This window comes from Alexandromys fortis, unplaced genomic scaffold (assembly GCF_014885135.2).
Source record: "Alexandromys fortis isolate MF-2015 unplaced genomic scaffold, M_Fortis_MF-2015_v1.1 scaffold_356, whole genome shotgun sequence".
NCBI lineage: Eukaryota > Metazoa > Chordata > Mammalia > Rodentia > Cricetidae > Alexandromys > Alexandromys fortis.
This window is the reverse complement of record NW_026068235.1, coordinates 202,520-209,031: the sequence shown is the minus strand read 5'-3', so window position 1 is coordinate 209,031 and position 6,512 is coordinate 202,520. Positions and strand designations below refer to the sequence as shown.

Genomic DNA, 6,512 nt, shown 5'->3' with positions numbered 1-6,512 from the left:
TTTTTTTTTTTTTTTTTTTTTTTTTTTTTTTTTTTTTTTTTTTGCTGAGACAAGTTTTCTTTACTTGGTTCTTTGGAGAACTCGTTGTTTCAACTATCTGTTTTGCTTTGGATAGAAGAATTGTTGGAGAAGGCTGCAGGAAGTCTCCAAATGCTGCAGTGGTCCCTCTCTTTGTTAGAAGTTATGTCAGCACTAACTGTAGATCTGCCTGACTCCATAAAGAATATGTTTTCTTAGATGATGGATATAAGAAAACCTTTTGATCCTTTTTCATAGAAGAATATCTACGCTCTGAAGCAGGGAACTGCATGTTATTTCTGGGTCTAGAATTCTTATTTTCACATTTCACCAAGTCCTCGTCTATTTCCTTACATTTCCTCTTCCAAGCCTTGGGAATGTTTATTGTGACCGGTAGAGCACAACCAAGGGGCTTCACTGCCATTCTGATTGGCTGCAAAAAAGTGTAAACTGAAACTCCAATTCAGGTTTTGGAAATCGAGCGCTTTGCACATTTTCTGTTGAAACTTCACAAAAGTCGAGAACTACAGATCCATCCTCTGCTCCCTTCCTAGATATATCAAAACTTGTTGATTGAGGTTCAGTTTCAACTACACCAAGATCTAATGAATGTTCAGGCTTGAGATTCACGGTTTGGTTTTCTGGCCCTGCGCCCTCTGCTGCAGCCCTTATCGGACTTCCTTGTCCTTGTGCTTGCTGTGGAGAGCACCGCCTTCGTCTGCACCTCCACAGCTGTGATCGGCGGTCCGCTCCTCTCTCCACTTGAAGGTCACCCGTTTTCTCTGCAGTTGTGCTGTCTGGGTTTCCACTTCATTCTGTAGCTTTAAACAGCACTCCCGTCTTCGGCATATTTTTTTTCATTTCTCTGTTTCGTAGGTTTTCAGTTTCTTTTGCTTGAGTGGTAAGGATCACCTTTTCTTCTAACCACTTCTTTCTATCAGGTTTATATTTCTCTTTGAATTTCTGCAGCTCATCCTGAAGTTTACTGAGCTTCTTCCTAAGTGCACCTGGGTCCTCCACAGGGTCTTATTTGACCTTTCGTTACCTCTAGCTTCCAGATCTTGGAATTTTTCTTTCCACTTATCCAATTCTTTGGCTAGCCAAGCAGCTTCCTCTAACCTGGCTTCAAGCATTGGTCTTGTTCCCCCTGAGTTTGTTCTTGCTCTGCTAGTATCGGTCTCATGACTTCAGTCACCTTCTCCTTAACACTGAGATCTCTGCACACTCTCTCCTATTGTTGCACAGTTTCTTCCATTTTGTGATTGATTAACTGCTCCTTGAGCTGCTGGATGGTCTGCTGTTTTATCTCTATTTCCGGAGAATACTGTTTTTTTCTTTTTCTCCAGTTCATTAATTTTAATCCTCAATAATTTATCGTCATCATGCATTACAGATACCTCCTTCTGTACCTTCTCAAGCTGCTTTTTGGCATCAGTGAGTTTCTCTTTCAGCTCAGCAAAATCTTCTTCCTTCCTCTGAAGATTTGCTTGGAGATTCTGAGTAAGAACATGGTTTGCAACAAGCTCCTCTTCCAATTTTTCTGTTTCTTGTCTGCTAGTTTCTCTTTCTTCTTCCTTTAACTGAAATGACTGCTTCATATTGTGCAAATTATTTGCCAACTGTGTGATTTCTTCCTTCAACTTGATTCCCTTTTCATTTAAATCTTTGGTGCTTTTGATGTGATCCTGGTGATTTGCTTCCAGCTTTAAGATGACAGATTTCTTCTCTAAAATGCCTTACTCTAATTTGGTTACCTGTCTACACTCATCTTTCTGGGTCTCTATCATCATTTCAAGTTACTTTATTTTTACCTTATAGCACACAACATCCTGAGTAAGCTCTGAAAGAGCTTGCTCTCTTTCGACTACAACTGTCCTTGAACACAAAGACTAACACATTTTTCTGGCAGTTCTTCTCTGAGCTGCTGTATAAGACTTTCTTTCTCTTCCAGTTGGTGACTGTTATGTTTATCCTCACTCTCCTTTGCTTGCAGTTCACTGTGTTCATCCCTGTAGCCTTTTACTTCCACCTGTAATATTTCAATTTGCTCTTCCAGTCTCTGAATCTGGTAAGATTTTTTCGAGGAGGCCTTCACAATCTCTTTACACACTTCCCAGATGGCTTCAATACTAGAGTGGAAGGAACTTTCCCTACTGAGCTCTTGAATATAATAATCTTTAGCCCCTTTGCTTGACAAGTCATTACCTGGAAGCTGTAGTGATATGTTCCGAAAATTATCCCCTTCAGGACCATTTGACAGATCCTGGAGATAAAGTAATTTATTTTTGAAATATGAGAAGGTGAAACAAGCAACCACAGTTCATCTATTTTTGTTTGCATCAGTTGTGTCTGTGATGCTTCATGTAGCAGTTTCCATCTTCTGTGGCAATTTCAGGATCCTTTTCTCCTGCTCTTGGTTCACAGCTCTCTTTGTGGGCAACTCAGCAACTGTACATTTAAGTTACCTGCCCACTTGGGCATGGCATTTTATACTATAAGTGCCCATGTAAACCACACATCCTCCCTTTCTTCTGGCTGCTGATTCGGTTGCTGATTTCCCCATTCGAGTAGAGGACTGCGATCTGTGAATCTACCCCTAAATAAACAATCCTTATTATACTCAACTCTGAGCTAGTGTGAAATTTCTTTTTAGTGTCCAGCTTTAGGGTAGGAAGCTAAAACCCTTGGTAAGTCATCTCGGACTCTGACATGTACTGGCAATGTCAAATCCTGTCCTTGTACCTTCACCCCCTGCTCATCAGCTCTGATAATTTCCTCAGTTGTTTCAAATGATTTTACTACTGTCTTTTGTAGAGCCTGAGTCTCTTGACCTGTATTCATTTCTAATTATCTCATTGATGATGCACCTAGCCTCTGGTCCTCATTCTGCACTTATGATCCCAAGGTATGAAGCTTTTCCTTTAAAGATGACATCTCATCCTTGGACATTATTTGGATAGCATGCAGATTGCCTTCCTGGAGAGACACACTATCTGTTAACTTATCATAACTTTTTAACAGATTTTGATTGTCAAATTCAACAGAATAAATTCTTTTAGACAATTGCTCAGTACCCTTTGACATGAATTAAATTTTGTCTGTCAAATTAATGTTATCCTTTTCAATAATATTAATTTTTCAGCTAACTTTTGATTTTTGATGCTATTAATCCTGTCAGCTAGCTAGCTGTTCATTATTAGTCTGTACCAATGAATGTAAAATTTCTAAAAGTGCCTCATTCTTGCCTCTGTTATCAAACCATTTTCTTAAGAGTATAATATGAAAATCAAAGCTAACTCCCAATATCCAATAAATGGATGTATTAGAAAAACCATATAAGCCTTGCAGAACACAATCCATAGTATAAATTAAAAGGTTATTAAATTCCTGAAAGGTGATATTATCATCCATTGTATAACTATCAGATTTATTGATTTTAAGCTCCATTAGATTTTAATAAATTGTTGTAGGTTTAATGATCTTTATTGGCCAGCAGGTGTCATGGTTGCAGATGTGCAGTGGATAGACCAGCAGCAGAGTGAACAGTACTGTACTGCTTTGGTTCCATGCATTGGTGCCTGGTTTAATACTGACAAATATGCTTTACATGACAAATTTAAAGCAATTAAATTAATTCTATACATGGAGAGAGTTTTCTGGTGGCCAGAATATTAAGTATCCAAGAGCTTGCAAGCAGGGAACACAAACTAGAAGTTATACAAGACACCATGCATCAAGGACAGAGGTGGGGAAGGGGAGAGTGTTCACTAAATAAATAAATAAATAAATAAATAAATAAATAAATAAATACTGTTTAGTAGGTAAAATCAAGCCAGGCAGGCAGGGAGAGCTTCTGGGTCATGGACCTTTTGGAAATTTTGGACCTATCCCAGTAGATGTGGAGTTGGGATTCATATGTGTGCCAGATGAAGTTGGATGATAAAGTAAATGCACACTAACTCAGAATTGAGTATAATATGGAGTTATTTATTTAGGTTAGATCACAGATCACAGTCCTCTGCAAAAATGGGGAATAGGAACTGAATCCAGCAGCTGGGAGAAAGAGAGCACAAGCTTTATGGCTGCACTTATCGTATAAGAGACCACACCCAAGTAAGTTGGTATCTTAAAGGCTATTGACTGAAGGATTCCCTACTACAAAGTACCACTTGACAATTGTTGGCCTTAATGTTGTTAATTTGTGCTCTCAGTGGTATTCTGTACCTTAATAATTATGGCCTTGTATTTCTTTCCATAATCTCTCCGCTATGCTCAATCCTCTCTTCATTGCAAAATATGGCTTAGTGTTTGTTGGTTCAGTTTCTATGAGTCCCAATGTGCCTGTGTTAGTTAATTCTGTGAGTTTTCCTGTGGTATCCTTGATCCCTCTTGCTTCTACAATCCTTCCTCCCCACATCTGCAGGATTCCCCAAGCTCCACCTAGTGTCTGAATGTGGATCTACATCTCTTTCCATTGGTTGCAAAATGAAGCTTCTCTGATGGCAATTGGGATAGCCACCAACCCCAGCACCTCCCATAGGCAGGACAGACTGTAAGTCAAAGGTTATAGTTATTAATTTTAGGCAGTTTATAGCATGGTAGGTTTTTCTTTCTCTTTCAATTATGACAGACAATTTTACTGAGTATCATAGTCTAGGCTTGTCATCATCTTTTAGGAACTGGAATGTATTAGTCCATGCTTTTCTAGGATTCAAATAACCAATTGAAAAATCAGTTCTTATTCTGGTGAATTTTCCTTTATATATGACTGGGGCCTTTTTTCCTTTGCCATTTTCAACACACTTTTTTTGCTATATGTTTACTATTTTAATTATGATAAGTTTGGGGTTTTTTCATTTCTGGTCTTGTCCATGTTCTATATATCTGTGTACTCATGTCTTTACTTAGCTTGGCAAAGTTTTCTTCTATGATTTTCCTGAATTTACTGTTTATTGACGTGGGATTCTTCACCATCATTTATGCCTATAATTTGAAGACTGGTTTTTGTTCATGGTGTCCTACATTTCCTGTATGTCTCTTTGTTCTGTGTGTGTTGTTGTTGCATGAAATTTTGATGATATTCTGGCAATAACGTTTGCTTTAAGTCAACAGGCAGAGCTAGCCACTAGCTAACCAAAATTAATCATAGCAGTCTTGAAGGACTGAGGACACATAGGAGACAGGAAGTTGTAGGTAAGGGTTGAGTGAGAATATCAGCACTTTTAGAATGAAGACTGGGAGAGAAAACATTACTGGTGGCTTCTCTGTCACTTCCTTCATCATTCTGATTTTTATCTCAATAACTGACTCCTAATTTTTTTTCATATTTCTGCCAGCAATGGAAGGGTTTTTCTCACGTAGCTAACATTTGTTTTTTTATTTATTTAATTTTTATTAAAAATTTCCACCTCCTCACCTCCTCCCACTTCCCTCCACTCCCCGCACTCCCTCTCCCCCTCCCTCTCTAATCCAAAGAGCAATCAGGCTTCCCTACCCTATGGAAAGTCCAAAGTCCTCCCCCCTTCACCAAGGTCCAGGAAGGTGAGCATCCAAACAGACTAGGCTCCCACAAAGCCTGTCCATGCAGTAGAATCAAAACTGCTAGCCCCATAATGGCTCCCACAATCAAAATGTCTCTTTCCTTGCTCTCATCTCTGTCCTTCCTCCAACTCCACTATTCCATTCCCTCAAGTTCTCCTCCCCCTCCCCTTCTCCACTCGTTTTCCCCTTCTACCCTCACTACTCTCCCCACCACAATGCTCCCAATTTTGTCAGGAAATCTTATCAATGTAATCCATCATATAAATAAACTGAAAGAAAAAACATATGATATCACATTAGATGCTGAAAAGCATTCGACAAAATCCAACATGCCTTCATGATAAAAGTCTTGAAGAGTTCAGGGATACAAGGAACATACCTAAACATAATAAAAACAGTATACATCAAGCTGACAGCCAACATCAGATTAAATGGAGAGAAGTTCAAAGTGCCCCACTAAAATTAGGAACAAGACAAGACCATCCACTCTCTCCATGTCTATTCTAGAAGTTCTTGCTAGAGCAATAAGACAAAAGAAGGAGAGCAAGGGAATTCAAATTGGAAAGGAAGAAGTCAAACTATGGGAGGAAATAGTCAACTATGTTCATGGCATCACTATTTGTAATAGCCAGAACATAGAAACAACCTAGATGCCCCTCAACTGAAGAAATGGATAAAGAAAATGTAGCACACTCACACATATGAGTACTGCTCAGTGGTAAAAAGCAATGATATCTCATATTTTAATAAATAATTTTTTTATTGAGAAAAGGAAAAAAAAGTTTCTGCCTCCTCCCAGGCTCCCATTTCCCTCCCCCTCCTACCACTCTCCTCCCCCTCTCCTCACTCCTCTCCCCCTCCCTCTCGAAACCAAAGAGAAGTCAGGGTTCCCTGCCCTGTGGAAAGTCCAAGGTCATACCTAAATATAATAAAAGCTATATACAGCAAGCCGA

At 39.1% G+C, this 6,512-nt stretch overlaps 1 pseudogene; it reads right to left on the bottom strand.

Moving 5' to 3' along the window:
* Window positions 1-25: 25 nt before the first annotated feature.
* Window positions 26-6,512, bottom strand: part of LOC126493833 (kinesin-like protein KIF20B) — a 10,453-nt pseudogene continuing 3,966 nt past the window's right edge.